At 38.6% G+C, this 17,966-nt stretch overlaps 2 long non-coding RNA genes across 3 annotated transcripts in view; one reads left to right on the forward strand and one right to left on the reverse strand.

Moving 5' to 3' along the window:
* The window catches only part of LOC308193466, a 134,316-nt gene that overhangs the window by 86,749 nt on the left and 29,601 nt on the right, over positions 1–17,966 (forward strand). The gene's annotated exons all lie outside the window — the stretch shown is intronic.
* LOC308193459 lies at positions 9,944–14,436 on the reverse strand. Of its 2 annotated transcripts, XR_013949649.1 has the most exons (3): positions 14,365–14,423; positions 13,650–13,780; positions 9,944–10,254 (listed from the first exon to the last, which is right to left on the reverse strand). It is a non-coding gene; the product is annotated as an uncharacterized lncRNA (long non-coding RNA). The 2 variants fall into 2 exon arrangements; XR_013949648.1 differs by having other exon boundaries at positions 13,650–14,436.

Raw genomic sequence — 17,966 nt, forward strand, 5'->3', positions numbered from 1 at the left:
ACTGAGCCTGCGGGGGCTGCCCACAGGCAGCAGCTCTTCAAGAACTGCTCCCACACGGCTCCGTACCACGGGGGCCATCCCCCAGGAGCAAACTGCTCCAGCACGGGTCCCCCACGGGCGGCAGCTCCCCCCAGGCCCCCTGCTCCTGCGTGGGCTCCTCTCCACGGGCTGCAGCTCCGGCCCGGGGCCTGCTCCTGCGGGGGCTCTCCATGGGCCGCAGCCTCCTCCAGGCCACATCCACCTGCTCCACCGGGGGCTCCTCCACGGGCTGCAGCGTGGAGATCTGCTCCGTGTGGGACCCGTGGGCTGCAGGGGGACAGCCTGCTCCACCAGGGGCCTCTACACAGGCCGCAGGGGAACTTCTGCTGCATTCCTGGCGCGTCTCCTGCCCTCCTTCTGCACTGACCTTGGGGGCTGCAGGGCTGGGTCTCACTCCTCGCTCTCTCAGCTGCAGTTGTGTAGGAGTCTCTTTTTCCCTTTCTTAAATATGCTCTCACAAAGGTGCAAACAACATCGCTTACTGGCTCAGCTCTGGCCAGTGGCGGGTCCCTTTGGAGCCAGGGGAAACTGGCCCTTATCTAACATGGGGCAGCTTCTGAACTCTTGTCACAGAGGCCACTCCTACAGCCTCCTGCCACCAAAACCTTGCCACATAAACCCACTACATCTTTAAAAAAATATACACTTGCTCTCATTTAACTTAAGTCAAGGATCTTCAGAGATCTCCTGAAAAGTGTGTTTTGTAGTCTTTCATGTTCAAGTAGTAAATTGAACAAGGATTTGAATGAAATCAAGTAATTTGGCACTGGCTCATTGCTAAAATTTCTTAGGCTTTGTTTGGATGTAAGCAGTTTTTCTTTTTTTTCCCCCCCTCTTGTAAGTGTGGTTGTTTTTTTTTTTTTTTTTTTTTTTTTGCAAGATTCAGCATGTGCCTTTTTGGGGAGATGCTGCATGGTTGCAAATCCTGTTTCACTAAGTGGGAGATGAAGGTGTCTGACACTTCTGGAGAAGAACTCAGAGTTAACAAAATGTTAACAAATTAACATTAACAAATGTTAACCATCACAAGCTTAGAAGGAGCAGTATTTTAATAAGACTATAGCTATTATTTGCAAGAGGACAACTGATTAAAGTATATTTAGAAATATGAGACTGTATGAAGCAGAGAAAAGCAACTTGCCATTTCTGCTGCAGTAGCTACTTCTTGTAACAATAATAATAATCAAGAAAAATGATCTAGGTTTTTCTAGAATAGGAGGAAAAAATGAAGTAGCAATTCATTCCCTGGACCGAGGAGTTGAGTTTGTGTGTCTTGATAAAAAAAAAAAAAAGCTATGCATGGTTCCAAAACCAGCTGGGAAGTAGCAAGGTAATGCAAGAACTGTTTACCAAGGGGTATGTCACTATTAAGCTCCCATGATAACAGAAATTCAGATAAATAAAGTTATACTGATACCACTCAGGGATGAATGAGTCTTTCTTTTTTGATAAAGTCTTGTAACAAAGCTCTCTTCATAAACACTTTTATATGCCACATTTCATTAATGTTAAGCTTATAATATATTAAGTATAGTTCTTTTCAGTTTGATTACTTTAATGAGAATTAGTCCTCTGGCTGTGAGCTTTTCCTAATAGCTTTCCCCTTTACCCATTCCAGATTACAACATCCCTGTCAGATGGCACTTCCTAACATTGCCCCCCTGCCCGAGCCATTATAGCTTACTAAGAACTTAACTAAAGTTCTCCAGTCTGTCTTCGTAAATATAGCAAAACATGTTTTTTTGCACAGGTTATTTATTTATTTGCTGTATCTATATGAGAAGCAGACTTGGTGCCTGGTAAAGACCTTTGAGTCCACTTCAAGCCCTCTAGCTCAAAATAAAACTCATACATTTCCTTGCAGCACAGAGTTATGTTCTTGATTACAAAGCTGGAAGCAGTGCCTCCAAAGTAAAGCATAAAATAGGAAAACTTAATCTTAGATCATACTTGACAAGGATCTTAGCTGCTCTTGTATCTTACCTTGCTTGGGGGGCTTTTGCTTTATTCTGTGCAGAGATGCACTTCTGTAGCAAAAGCTATTTCAGCTCTCTTTTGCAAAACTACCTAACACATATGTGCCCAATCCTTGTATGTGAAAATTCCTTCACACTGGAAGGAATAGATTGAACAAGAACATGTTGCCTGACTAAACTCTTCTCCTACACCTAACGTAAACTAGCTTAAAATTACATTTTTTTGTTTGTTTTTGCATTGCTAAAAACACTAGAAAGTATTGGGAGTGTAATTTTAAAGGTCACAGGGAAAGTTCTAAATTGTTATTGGCACCTGATGTACCAAAGTAGAGAAAGACAGGAGACAGGAAGGTGGGAGAAAACTCACTTTTGCAAAATCTCTCTCTCTCAATCTGTATACTCCTCATTCACCTCAAAGATCCAGACTGTTTACCCCAATGGAAAATGAAGCCTTCTGTCACAGAGGAAAGGACAGAAATGCTTAGGCCATGAACCACAACTATATTTGATATATACCATGAAACTCTATCTAGCATAGACTGAGCAGATATTGATATTACTTTAGTGAAATGGAAATTTTTCTTAGATCAAAGAGTAAACCCTTTAAAATTTAGGGAGATGTTTTTCATTCCTATTTTCACTATGTCATTTTTTATGTAAAGAACAGATATTTCTTCAGTTCAAAAAGATGTCATAGATATAACAGATGTGAGTTGTACAGTATTTATTGCTTGCATTAACATATCATGAAGGAACATGAAACAGAGCCAACAGCTAGAAAAATAGAATGACCAGAAAGGGTAGGAACCTTGGAAACATTTTAGGTGACATTATTTCTCTTGACTTTATAATATTCTGAAGCAATTTCCTGTTTCTTTATGACGACATCTGCAGTTCTTCAGAACGAAGAATTCATTCAGACTGTCTTACGGTAAATTCCTCAAGATTAAACCTTAATTAATAAAAAATCACTGGCTTTTGATATGTCCAAGAATAGAACACAGGACCATTGAGTCTAACTTCCTGCATCCTACAGTTGAATAGTATAGTTTCATTCCTCTAGACAGACTTTTCTGGAGATATTATGATATGAATTATGATAAAGAATGTGTCTTTATCCTCTCCCATTCTTAACAAAACACTTCCCTAGCCTTATGAATTCTTTCCTTAAAAAAAAGCCAGCCGGACTGCAGTTACATCATCCTTTCAGAAAGTAAAATGCCGCCACAAATAATAAGTTTATTTTCCTGTGAGTGTTAACCTGGAGTTTCCCAAAAAATCATCATGAAAATGATGTGAGGAGAATCATATATTCTGGATGTTGCCCTTAAATAGAGTGTTACAACGGAATAAAATCTGAATCTGCACCTTTTATCTAAGTCTAAACCGTTCTTCTTCACCACCACAAAGAAAAGAAAAAGATGCACATAAAGAACTGGAGAGGAAAAAAAAAAACCCCAATTCCCCTACACAACCACAGTGATTTTTGGTTTATCTCCCTGTTTACTGAAACTGACTTATTATTGTTTAAAAATTCCCTGATAATGTCTGTAAGAAGTTCACTAGAGTTTTAAATAATGTATCTTGGTACTTGGCTGGAGCCATATCTCATATTTCTATTTGATTAATCTAGATTATATTTTCTTCATGGTGAGACCATGACTAGAAGCAGTATATTGATTTACCAGACAAAAACCAAATTAAATATTGCTTACTATCCTAGAGAATTTGAAATTATTGAATGGTTTCTTGCATCTTGTCACTGGTAATCCTCCAGGTGATGGGATTCACTGTTTTCAGATAAATTGTAATAATAATTTCCAAAATTAGAAATGTACTCCCTTTTAGGGGAAAAAAAACTTTGAAGCAAGTACTCAAACAAAAGACATTCACTTTTTCTAAATGGCCCCTAGGAGTCACTACACACTAAATACTGCATTGCATAGGCTGTCAATAATAAAACACTTTCAGGACCAAATACAAATACATCCAGCGTCTTTAATAGCGCTTGGTATATGATACTGACAATCTTATACTTGTCTGTCTTTTTAAAATAGGATGAAGATCTTGTCCCACAAGAACATCCCACTTTGCTTAAAAATTATCACAGCTCATCAGAACTTTTTGGAGACAGTTTGTATTTAAAAAATAGAATTATTTGAGAATACTGGTAAGCTATCATGTATCCATAATTATGAGTATCTTTTATTAAGTGTTTCTGAGTGGGTGCTAAGTTACAGGAAAAACAACATAATACATGCTTCTTGTGTTCTTTCTGCAAATTTGGAAATAATTACTTTGATCTTAATGGTATCTCTTGACATTGTTTCTTCCAGCAAAGGCAGCACCACTAGTTGCCATATTGTTGATGTGTGTCTTTAACTTGACTTCAGCCTATAAGTGCTGCTTTTATCCAATACAGGCAGCTGACCTTCCCCTCTCACAGCACAACCTGTCCGTTTAAAGAAGTCTAGAGACAAAACTAACAGTGGGAGGCAGTATCACTTAACTGAAGTCAGCTTATGGTTATAAAATTGTCCCACTGAAACAGCCCTTGAATTTCTCTTGTTTTTTAAGAAGCTTTTTTTAAGCTTTTTTTATCATTGTCAGAATAAACTGAAAATAACTATTCAGGCTTCCCTTGCCTTAAGTATTAGGTTGATCTGATGTATCTCACATTGAATTGCTGTAAAATTAACCATGCAAATAATGTGTGTCAATATAACTGCCACAACAAAGGTTGTCAACCCCAACCCTGTGGAAAATAAATAAATAAAAGTACTCTTAGGAATCTGTAGATGTTAATAATTTACTCTTGGTGGTAAGTAGGTGACAATATCAGAAAGGAGACAAAAAAATATTTACTTTCTACTCCCAGTTCTACTCCCAGATGTATCATGCTAATGTCACTGCTGTGGTTAGTAACTTTCTGTCACATTAGTAGCCTTATGTATGACTTTGTCCTGATGCTGTGCCAGTACTGCTCAGCAATAAATGAGACACTGGTGTGATACCAGTGCTGTTCTAGCTACAAGTGCAGAGCACAGCACTATATGAACTGCTACGGGAAAAGTTAACTCCACCCCAGTCAGACCCAGTACACCAGTAAATCTCCTGCTATCTTTTTTCCCTTAACTGGAAAGTCTGTTATCCTTGAACAGACTACAAAAGGGTCAGCTGATCCTTTAAAGGAGTTATTGGAAGCAACTTGGAGTTGCAACAATTGAAAAATACATATCTGAATACGTAACTGGAAAAAATTCAATTAATTTAATTCATAGTGTTGTTGCACAGAAGAAAGAAGTTGAAACAAATGTTTCATGTCTTCTAATGACTTTGGGAGAGTTTGATTTTTTTTGTAGGAATCTTCTAATTTTTAAACATACCTAAATTAATTTATATTTTCACAACACACAGAATTCTCTAAAGCTGAATCAAAGCATATCATATCAGGCATATGTTTCATTCAAACTGACAGAAGTTTTTTGTTTATTGTTTGTAATGTGGAAGAACTCCTGAGGAGAAAGAAGTAGCACAGAATAAGTCAGGAGTCACACCGGGGAATCTTAGTGCTCAAGATCAAATCAGATAACTCTTGATAGCTGAAGATGTACATTCAGAATTTCAAGGTAGGCTATAGACTGCTTAACTTCTGTAACTCATATGTGCCTAAATTGCAACTGTAAAACCATCCGTCAAATTTATCTCATCGCATTTTGCCAATGGAGCGAAATAAATTACTCTAGATTTTTTCATTACATTAAACATGGAAATTAGGCAGAGTGCATCTCACTCCAAAGGTCTTCAAAGACAACTGTAGAACCATAGAATCATTCAGATTGGAAAAGACCTCTAAGATTGAGTTGGACTTGATCCTTATGGTTCCCTTCCAGCTTGGGATATTCTATGATTCTATATAAGATCATCTAGGCCAATCTTTAAGCTAGTAATGAAGTCCACCACTACACCATGCTAATAAGTTCTACATCTACACATTTCTTGAAAACCTTCAGGGATGGTGACTCAGCCATTTCCCTGGGCAGCCTATTCAAATGCAGCACAACCCTTTCAGTAAAAAAAAAAAAAAACTCCTAATATCCAACTTTATTTCTATTGCTAAAACAGACATCTAAACGAGCAGGGATTTCCAAAAGGATAGGTATACAGACTGAAGTCCAAAGAAGAAACCAGATCAGCAATGGGCAATGTAAAAATACTGATTTCTTATACTAGTATGTATGATAAATAACTTTCCTCCCTTTTGTAATAGAAGGGAAATGATGTTTGACTCCTACCTTTTTTTCCCCCCCTCGGTATGGACACTGTCATCCTAAGGGAAGATAGAGAAGAAGCACAGCATACAATTGCAGAGTGGTAGAAGACCCTTGGGTTGCCCTCATATGGGACTTCTGGTATCTAAAGGGGGCCTATGAGAAAGCAGTAGAGGGTCTCTTGTCAGGGAATGTAGTGATAGGACAAGGAATAATGTTTTTAAACTGAAGGAAGGGAGATTTAGATTAGATAGTTGGAAGAAATTCTTTACTGTGAGGGTCGTGAGGCACTGGAACAAGTTGCCCAGGTAAGCTGTGGGTGCCCCATCCCTAATATTGTTTGAGGCCAGGCTGGACAGGGCTTTGAGCAACCTGGTCTAGTGGAAGGTGTCCCTGCGTATGGCAATGGTGTTGGAAATAAATTAGCTTTAAGGTCCCTTCCAACCCAAACCATTCTATGATTTTTTTTCCAGATGCTGATAAACAATCACATACAGCAATCTAATTTCTCCTTTCTTTCTGGGTTGGATAGTTCTGAAGCAAAGGCAAACTCAGAAAATCATAGAATGCCTTGGGTTGGATGGGATCTTAAAGATCATCTAGTTCCAACCCTATTGCCATAGGCAGGGACACTACCCACTATGTCAGGTTGCACAGGGCCTCATCCAACCTGGCCTTGAACACCTCCAGGAATGGGACATCCACAATCACTGGGCAACCTGTTCCAGTGCCTCACCACCCTCTGAATGAAGAACTTCCTCCTGACCTCTAATCTAAATCTCTCCTCTTTTAGTTTAAAACCATCCCCCCTTGTCCTGTCATTATCTGCCCAAGCTAGAAGTTGCTTTCCATCTTTTTCATAAGCCCCCTTTAAGTATTGAAAGGCTTCAGTGAAGTCTTACTGGAGCTCTCTCTTCATCAAGCTGCACATCCCCATCTCTCTCAACCTTTCTTCGTAGGAGAGGTGCTCCAGTCATCTGATAATCTTTGTGGCCCTCCTCCGGACCCTCTCTAACAGATCAACATCCCTCTTGTGCTAGGGGCCCCAGACCTGGATGCAGTTCTCTAGCTGGGCCTCACAAGGGCAGAATAGAGTAGAAGCAGCTCATCGTATTATGGGAATATAAAGACAGACAGTTCTCTGCTTTAAGAAGCAGGAGTACAGTAACGTAGATTACCGTACTATGTATTATGTATACTAATTATGTAATACTAATGTATTATGTAGAAGGCACTCTGTGGCTAGTAAAAGACATGGGGTATGTTTGAGGGAAAACACTGTAAAAAGGAAACCTATATGGATAGTAATAATAAATTTTAAAATTGTTGGTTTGTAGATAAGGCTTAGTGTAAGACCTATTGTTGATAAATTCAAAATTACTGAGTTCCTACAGGAAAAGTTACTGTGAAAACACTGTCAAAGAAAATAGAACTAGTTCTGCAGATTTGGATGCAGATCTGTACAGCCTAGTATACTAATATTAGTCATTATTAGAATCACTAATATGAGCTATTTTTACCTTGCCTTACATCCCAAGCAGTAAATTTAACTTGCATTAAAATAAAACAAAACATCTGAAATTTTATTAGGACCAGATTTTGTGAGATTTTGAGCTTGGCATGTTTTGAAATGATATCCTAAGTTTCTAACACATTATCTAACACAGGTATTCAGGATTTGCAAGAGACTAATGAGAAAAACCTTTACCCTGGAGAGGTTTGAGGAGAAAGCTGGGTTTGATCATACTGAATACTAACATAACATTTTCTAAGTCCAAACATTATGACACAGGTCCTTTGTAGCCATTAGAGGCCAAAATTATTCTATGCTGGTCAGCAGAAAAAAAAGGAAACCTTAATTTGTAAGATGCTAGCAGAGCTATTTCAGATGTTTTCAATAACCTAATGTGAAGGTGTATATTTAAAATTTCTCAGGTTTCTTTGGACAAATACATTTAAATAATTTTACTTCACAGCAAATGAAGCTTGGGCCATTGAGCTATTTTCTTGCTTGCCTTCTTTGAATGTCAATAGTTTTCTGACCTTTGGGATTTTTCAGTGTTTCAAAACTTAATAAAAATGAGCACTAGTAGGCCAGAAAAATCCACAGTTAGCTCATTTAGTAATACTGTTTGCAATTTCACCAAACACATTGATTTAAAAATGTTTATACCTAGTAGATGTTTGACATGCTCCACTGTTTCTAATGGGCTGTAAAGAACTTCATCATGCTTGTGTGATGTAATCAATCATCTTGTTATTTCTTAAATATGGAAAAAAATACTTGAAGATTTCTGGCTTTTCTGATAGATTGCTAAAAATAAATCTCCACTATCAGACTCAAACTATTTTTTCATTCTTATAAATTAGTAAACAAATAATAATTGTTCTTACTGTCATTAGCTCCATAAGCCATGGATTTCTTACTTTGCTTACCTATCATCCTGTATCAATATATTACAATCTTTATCTTTGAATTTATATACATTGCTAAAATTGTCTTCTTTTCAATTCATAAAATACTATGATTTGTTATCGCTACTTTTACTTAACCTCCAGCCTTTAATTAAATTTTGATGATGTCTAATGTTATCCTCCCTTTAGATTAAGCTGTTAGGATATTCAGTGAACTCTTCATAAAGAACTGTAAATTCTAATTCACCTTTTTTTTTTTCCTCTATTTTTCTTCTTTGGTTGAATTACCTTAAGCTTTAGTAAACTTTCCATTTACAAGTAGTGGGCATACATTTACTGCTGATAACGATGTTTCTTTGTTTGCCCGTTTTAAATATATCTAGGTCAGGGTCACTGGCTCCTAGGCAACATTGAACTGACCTGTAAAGCTGTTAATTTACCATGATGTCCCATAATGAGATCTTAAGTAGATATCTGGCTACAGAAATAGCCAACTTTGACACATATCTGTTCCCAGCCAATATGGAAAAACATGTAGTGTTAAACCAAACCTGTAGTTAACTTGCATTTGTTTGCACATATGTACACTTTCTCAGCAGGTAAAAGCAATGAGCTGCAACAGGGAAACAAAGTTCTTTGTATTTTCCTTTCTTTCAAAAATATGAACCACATTCTATAATGATTGGTTATGAATTTATAAGATAACTCTTTACACATGTAATTGTCTAAAAAAACTGCAGAAAGTTCTCTCATAACAATGTCAAAAGTTCCAGCTTTTACTGTAGTAGAATGACACTTCATAAAGTTTATATGCTGATGATTTAAAGTATATATGTCCTGAAGTACTGAGACTACAGTCCAGTGGTGTTCCTCAGGAGTCGGTATTGGGACCAGTGCTATTTAACATCTTTTTCAGAGATATGGACAGTGAGATCGAGTGCACCCTCAGCAAGTTTGCTGATGACACCAAGCTGTGTGTTGCAGTCAACATGCTGGAGGGAAGGGATGCCATCCAGAGAGACCTGTGCAGGCCTGAGAGAAGAGACCTATTCAGGCCTGAGAGGAGGGCCTGTGTGAACCTCATGAGGTTGAACAAGGCCAAGTGCAAGGTCCTGCATCTAGGTTGGGGTTATCCCAAGTACAAGTACAGGCCAGGCAGAGAATGGATTGAGAGCAGCTCTGAGGAGAAGGACTTAGGGATATTAGTTGATGAGAAGCTCAACATGAGCTGCTAGTGTGTGCTTGCAGTACAGAAAGCCAACTGTATCCTGGGCTGCATCAAAAGCATGGCCAGCAAGTTCAGGGAAGTGATTCTCCCCCTTTACTCTGCTCCTGTGAGACCCTACCTGGAGTACTGCATTCAGTTATGAAGTCCCCAGTATATGAAGGACATGGGCCTATTACAGCAAGTCCAGAGGAGGGCCATGAGGATGATCAAATGGGCTGAAGCACCTCTCCTATGAGGACAGGCTGAGAGTGTTGAGGTTGTTCAGCCTGGAGAAAAAAAGGCACCAGGGAGACATTATAGAGGTCATCCAATACCTGAAGGGGACCTACAAGAAAACAGGAAATGGTCTCCGTCATGGAGTGTAGTATAGGACAAGGAGCAATGGTTTTAAATTAAAGGAGAGTAGATTTACATTAGATATAAGGAAAAAATTCTTTACTGTGAGGGTGGTGAGACACTGGAACAGGTTGCCCAGGTAAACTGTGGACACCCCATCCCTGGAAGTGTTCAAGGCCAGGTTGGATAGGTCTTTGAGCAACCTTGTCCAGTGGGGGGAGGTGTCCCTGCCTATGGCTGGGGGGTTGGAATTAGATGACCTTTAAGGTCCCTTCCAACCCAAACCATCCTATGATTGTATGATTCTATGAGGTAACTTCATCAATTGCATGATAGCTCAACATTTTACTGCTGGCAGAGCATTAATATTATTAAAATGTATTCAGATTACAGTGTATTAAGGATGCTACATAAAATGAATATTATGTATATTAAAATGATACACAACATGGCGTAGAATACCTTCAAAAACTTCCTAGATACCTGCAAATAAATGATTCAATCTCTATGGCAGTTCCACCATCACAATGATTTTGCCATACTTTGACTTGTCTATTTGATGTAAGGCTCTTCAGGGCTGTCTCTTGTATTCATGCAGTCCCAAGCATAATGGACCCTGATTTCATGTCCCTTCAGGCTCTGTGATAATATTAATAATTAACTGATTCATTTGACGTTTACAGTGGAGATGGTTTCAAGCTACATAACACAGATTCTGTTTTAATTAGTTTCTTGTATTGAAGTCATCAGTAGGGCAGCTGACTTATTTCCAGCCCATTCCTACATGCCAAAGTTTGGTATAGTTAGATGAAGAGTTTTCAGCAAAACTAAGCTCTGATTATTACAATAGACTAATTGGAGGGAAACAATCTGTTAGAAGTATTGTAAGCCAAGTTTTGGTTATTTCACAAAAAAATAAAAAATAAATAATCAGAACATTTATCAGGATGATTTTATTTATTTAAAGAGGAGCTGCTATGCTTCCCTTATATCACAAAGTCATTACCAAGTATGTGTACACACGATACTCCTTTTTAAATTTCACTTAACTCGAAAGTCTTTTCGATACAAAGTGTAGATTTCAAGTCCAAAGGATTATCATACTTTCCAATCTATTAGTCACTGTTCTCCTTTTAGTCTAAAATAAGCAGATTAACGGTTTTTCAGAAAAAAATCTGTACACCTGATATAGGATTTAAGAATAATATTTGCAAATTTGCTAATGGTTCTTAAAGTGCTGTGAAAAACACTATTCATAGATATTTTATATTATCTATCTTTTAGTGGTGTAATGGTGCATTTCCTTGCCCTGGCACATATGTATTCTCTCTTGGGTTCTGAAGCTTGGTAGGGTCCTACTTTGTTAGGCTGGTAAGCGTATTTTCCTCTAGGCATAATGAAGAACTTAAACTGTGAATAAAACTCCAAATATGAAAAAAATTGCTTTTGCTGATCATTACTTAGATATATGAATGTATGCATTAAAAGCAATGGAACTGTTTGGACTGATCAGTATATGCAATGGTTCCACTGTTGGCTCAAAAGAACTGTGCTGTAAATAGGTGAGAGAAAAAGTTCTAGCTGTTCAACTGCTACTAACCAAAAACATTAACTTCTTTTTAGAACATCTAAGTGCATCACATTGCCTATCAGTACAGTTCCAGAAAAGATTTTTGGTTGGATTGTGTAATTAATAGACTATGAGTTCTGATAAGCTTTCCTGCAAAGTCCAGTCAGAGATAATGCAGAACAGTAACAACAGTCCCAGATGCCTGATTGACAGAGCCCTTTGTGGTGTTGCTGATTTAAAGGCATGAAAGAGAAAGATACCAAGTAGAAGATACCATCCATCTCTGCTTCTGCCTTCTGAATATTATTAAAGGAAACAAATATTTATTTTAATATTAGTTCCCCAGCTAAGTAATTGTTGTAATTTCCTTTAGACAATGATAAGAACAAGACAGAGTAGACAGGTTCAGGAAACAATCTCACTTTTAAAATATGACCTTCACTACTGATAACCTGCCTTTGCAATACAGCTAGAGAAATACACAGTTTTAAAGACCAATACACTTTACCAGCACTACAGGAAGCTCACCGTTGAAGTGGTTTAGACAATTTTGAGTGTATTATTGTAACTAGTCACTTCTCAGCCAGCATCATTACTTTAACAGATATCATCTCTGTTTTGTCCTTTTTAAGAGATATTCTACTTCTGGAACATCTGCACACAAAATGTATTTAGAGAGTGCTCATGCATTTTGAGCAAGGCTTGATTAGAACTCCAGGAATAATGCACGCTTCTATCTATCTATATATAAAACAAACAAAAACCAACAAAACAACAAAACAGTCTAAATCCTATTTTATAAAGTCCCTTATAATGTAATGTAATAGCTGCCACTACAAGGAACTCCACAGTTGGAGGTGAATCAGCAGCAGCCCGCAGCATATATACGCAGAATCATACAGAATCATCTAGGTTGGAAGAGACCTCCAAGATTACCTAGTCCAACCTCTGACCTAACACTATCAAGTCCTCCACTAAACCATATCACTAAGCTCTACATCTAAACATCTCTTAAAGACCTCCAGGGATGGTGACTCAACCACTTCCCTGGGCAGCCCATTCCAATGCCTAACAACCCTTTCAGTAAAGAAGTTCCTCCTAATATCCAACCTAAACCTCCCCTGGCACAACTTTAGCCCATTCCCCCTCGTCCTGTCACCAGGCACATGGGAGAATAGACCAACCCCCACCTCTCTACAGCCTCCTTTAAGGTACCTACAGAGAGTGATATGGTTGCCCCTGAGCCTCCTCTTTTCCAGGCTGATCCCAGCTCCCTCAGCCACTCCTCGTAAGACTTGTTCTCCAGACCCCTCACCAGCTTTGTTGCCCTTCTCTGGGCTCACTCAAGCACCTCCATGTCCTTCTTGTAGTGAAGGGCCCAAAACTGAACACAGTACTCAAGGCGCGGCCTCACCAGAGCCAAGTACAGGGGGACAATCACCTCCCTAGACCTGCTGGCCACACTGTTTCTGATACAAGCCAGGATGCTGTTGGCCTTCTTGGCCACCTGAGCACACTGCTGGCTCATATTCAGCTGCCTATCAACCAATACTCCCAGGTCCTTCTCTGTCAGGCAGCTTTCCAACCACTCATCTACCAGCCTGTAGTGGTGCTTGGGGTAGAATAAGTTTTTTTATTTTCTTTCTACAAGAAACAAAAGGAGAAGGTCATATCCATGATGGACATACAAACAGTACAGCTCCTTGCAGAGGACTCAAGCACAGACACCAGAGCCAGAAAAAAAACCTCAGATCCACAAATGCCAACAGGACATGAATACACAGCAGCCCCAGCAGAGTTAATCACAGACTTACCCTTCACAGATGAAAAAAGTGACCCTGCTCAGTCTCTTGGTAATACTGCACCTATGTGGTCAAGCCCCTTGCAGTACATACTGAAGCTCTCTGTGAATCCTCTGGAGAGTTACACAAATGGTTTGATATATCTAGAGATTAAAACATAACCCAAAAACAGAAATGTACCCCACCACATCCCAACAACAAGTTAGCCGGCAACCTTCGCTAAATATCCCTCTGTTAAGGGAATTCCAAGCACTTAAAATCTAGAAGGCTGCAAGGTCTGAAGAGTCTACTGCCATCAAAACAGCAGAAAAAAAGCTCCAGAAATATAAAAAACTGTCCCTAACCCTGAAAAAGGCTACACCTTACGTACCTACTTTTGCTGTTTTCAGATACTCACTGACACAGGGAACTCGGATGACACATTTCCCCTAAACCCTGCTGCATCACTTTAACACCAAGGTTGTAACTTTGATAACATTTGACATACAGGTGAAGGCATAAGGTCACATTCACAGTAAGCCCCATAATTCTGCAAAAATCATAAGAGACCTAGAACCACAAAGCAAACACTTAAAGTAACACCATCTTCCTATCCATAAGGATGCTCTAAAAGTTACTTACCCGAAGAAGAGCTGCATGCAGTCAAGGCACCTACTACCATATAGCTTGCTTTACTCTAAAAGATCCTACCAATTATTAACATTACTAATTGTTAAGACATGCTTACCTCTCTCAACTTGGAAACGCATCAGCCCATACACTCTGACCCACCTAAAGAACCCTGCAACTGGCTGAAGGAAAAACAAAGCACTTACCCCAAAGAGCAGCTCAGGCAGAAAAAGGTCTCTGATGGGACACCTGCGGCTTATATACCATTAGGCCCACCTGGTACCCAACCAATCACCTGGGAAAGGGGCGGGGGCAAAGCAGAAATGTAGAAATCAAGCAGGATGAGCAGCAGCTGTGTTGTTCTTGTTTATCTGGCTTAGCTCAACAGTGTATAAAGCACAGCACAGAGAACTGGGCTGTTTCCAGAAGCACCAATTCTATTGCTTTATCTTTGAATACTGAAAGGACAATATGACCAAGTAAGCAACTGAAACCATTTCAGCTGGAGTTAGCTCAAATCTTTCTTCACAATTATAATGGATGAAGATATTTCTATATTAATTCTTTTAGATTTATAACTGCTGTTAGTAACATTAACTGTGATCTTCTTTTGAATCTGAACAGTCTTATATGGTAGTAAAAGGATTGTTTAATGTTGGGTGCCCATATTTTTCTTTTGGGGGCCCTTAGGTTCATTGTTTATTGTTTTCAATAAAACTTTCAAATAAATCAGGCACGATTATGACTGGTCTTAATGAAACTAAGTACTATGAAAACTGGGGAAAAACTACTGGGAAAACTTACTGAGAAAGTTTAATACCAGCAAGCCAATGCAAAGGGTAAAAATTGTTTTAAATACATTCACTTTCAGTGGGATTTGTGGAATAAAGGGAAAGACATAAGGATAAGAAAATGAAACTTCTGCGTAACATGGAGAATGTTCCTTTTCCCAGTTGTGTAAGATGGCATCAGCATAAAATTCTTGCATCCCCTTGCCCTTTTTGATTTTTAATCAGGTTGTTTTAACTTTTATTGTCTTATACAACATGTGAAACTGAGCACATGGTTGCTATTAAGGAGGTTAATATAGACCTAAAGATATACATCTGTGCCTTCTTTTTGACTATGTCAGAGTAAATTAATCAAAATATGGGTTTATCCTTTTGAAACAGCACTTTGAAATATGCAACAAATGATAGAACCTCTAAGATGAAAGCTATACAGGCCTCCCCATCATTTAAAGAGACAGGACCAAGCACAAAGTTGAAAAAAAAAAACAATTAAAAATTATTGTAAGAGAAGACAATGCAACAGTCATATTTTACAAACCAGGTCTTCCTTAAGGATCTGGAGGAATGATATATACCATCCTGACAGAAATCCTCCAGGTGATGCTGTGCGCTCCCAGCATGACTGAGAAGAACTGCTTTAATAGAGCTTTCTGGACTAAAACCCTTGTTTTAGGACCTAGACACATGTAAAAGTTTAGAAGAGGTAGAAAAGATGAAAAAGAATCAGTAAAGAAGCACACAATGATCTGTGCATGGGTTCCTTAGCAGATAACATAGTGGCATCTTTCTTAGCAGATGACAAAAACTTTTTGTGAGATGTGACATAAACATGTCACTCCCAGTGAATCTACCAAACCTCACAGTGACACGTAAGAAATTAGTATGAGAGTATGTTTCTTGATACTGTGTGGCTCAAAATAATTTATAAAGACCAATGACACACACCAGGATGAGTTAATGAGGTGCTTTGTGCTCTCCTGGCCTCCTCCTCTTTCTTTTAATGCCTATGAACTCTAACTACTCTGAGCACTAGCTGTCAGAATATTGGGGACCTTGTCCAAAGACAAATTAGGGCAAAGAAGTTTTAACACTGACTTCAGCTATCTTTGTATGTACATTGTAATGCAGATGCAATGTGGCCCTTCTTGCTTAATAGACTTGACACATTTTCTTATTTACCAGGAACATTTTTAATCAGTAGGCAAGAATCTCTTTCTGACTGCGTTTGTAGATAGAGCTGAGAACTCTTTCACTCTATATACTACATAGTTTATTTATTTGTATTTATCAAGTCTCTAATTAACATCTAAGTCCGTGCTGAACTAAATGATGCATTTTACTAGTTACTTTTTTTTTTTTTTAGGAAAATAGTAAAATAAGAGTAAGCATTAGCATTAACTCTTAATAGCTAAATTCAGTCACAGCCTTTCTCAAAACAATTTCATCCTACATTTTATTTTCTTCCTTCTCCCCTATCCTTGTTTTTAGTCTTACCCCCCTTTACACCCTCACTGACCAGATGATCCTTTTGTAGGCTACTACCAACTGTGGAAATTTCAATAAGCAATTTTCTCTAACTGCTTTCTCCTGTGTCTCCTGAACCTTTCTTATATAGCTTGCAATCTTTCTCATTGAAACAGGAGGTTTATGATTGGTTTGGCTAGCAGAAGTACAAATTGGGCCTCATCTTGACACTGTGCTTGATGTGGGAGATTCATGTAGTCAGGGACTCTTCTGTAGAAGTTCCTTCTTCATTCTTATTTGGAAATACCTGCCTTTATAAATTAACAAGCAAACGAAGTCATATATATGTATTCAGAATAACTGTCTGAGGTGGAGGACTACATACTAGTAATATCTCTGATCAGTGCAAATCTGCTTATCACCACTGACTGCAGTATAGCCATGATGGCTTAGAGCAGCAGTGAATTTCAGCCATGGGACAGGTTTCCACTCCAGGTTTTGAAGTGCTTGTGCTGCAGTATGGTACCTTTAGCCATACTGTTTATGCAAGTTAATATTCAAAATAATGACAATAATAACAACAAACAGGATTGTTTCATAATAGTCTTATAATAACCCTAGGAAAATTTGAAAGCATGTTATTAAAAATATCCAGGCATTAATAATGCCAACAACTGAATTTCAACTATAGAAATCTTTGTGCTTGAAATTTTTCATTTGCATAATTTTATTACCATCTAGAAATTCCAATAATTGACCAAGTGCAAATAGTTAAAACAAAGCATATTATTTTCCAGTCCAGCCAGTGTTTGCATTTTTAACCTAATCACACATTCAAATATAGGTTTTACTTTATGAGGAATTTTAATTTTTAGAATCACAGAATGGCCGAGGTTGGAAGGGACCTCTGGAGATCATCCAGACCAACCCCCAGCTGAGCAGGATCACCTCGAGCATTTTATGCAGGATGGTATCCAGGTGGGTTTTGAATGTCTCCAGAGAAGGAGACTCCACAACCTCTCTGGGCAACCTGTTCCAGTGCTCTGGCACCCTCACAGTAAAGAAGTGCCCTCTCATTTTCAGCTGTGCTTCAGTTTGTGCCCATTGCCTCTTGTCCTGTTGCTGGGCACAACTGGAAAGAGACCATCCTCTCGACATCCTCCCCTGCAATACTTACCAATATATACATTGATGAGATCTCCCCTCAGTCTTCTCTTTTCTGGGCTAAACAGGCCCATTTTTTTCAGCCTGTCCTCATACAACAGGTGTTCCAGTCCTCTAATCATCTTAGCAGCCCTCCTCTGAACTCACTTATATTTGAAAAATTGTGCATATTTAGCAATTCAGCTCATAATGAAATTTATCCTTTGGCTTTTTTTCCTGATTAGAATTATTCCACTTTTTTTTTCCTTTCTGTGTTGCTCTCTATGGTCACCTGCACTGTTAAAAAGGGGACTAAGACAAT

The sequence above is a fragment of the Anser brachyrhynchus genome, assembly GCF_964034855.1.
Source record: "Anser brachyrhynchus genome assembly, chromosome: 3".
NCBI lineage: Eukaryota > Metazoa > Chordata > Aves > Anseriformes > Anatidae > Anser > Anser brachyrhynchus.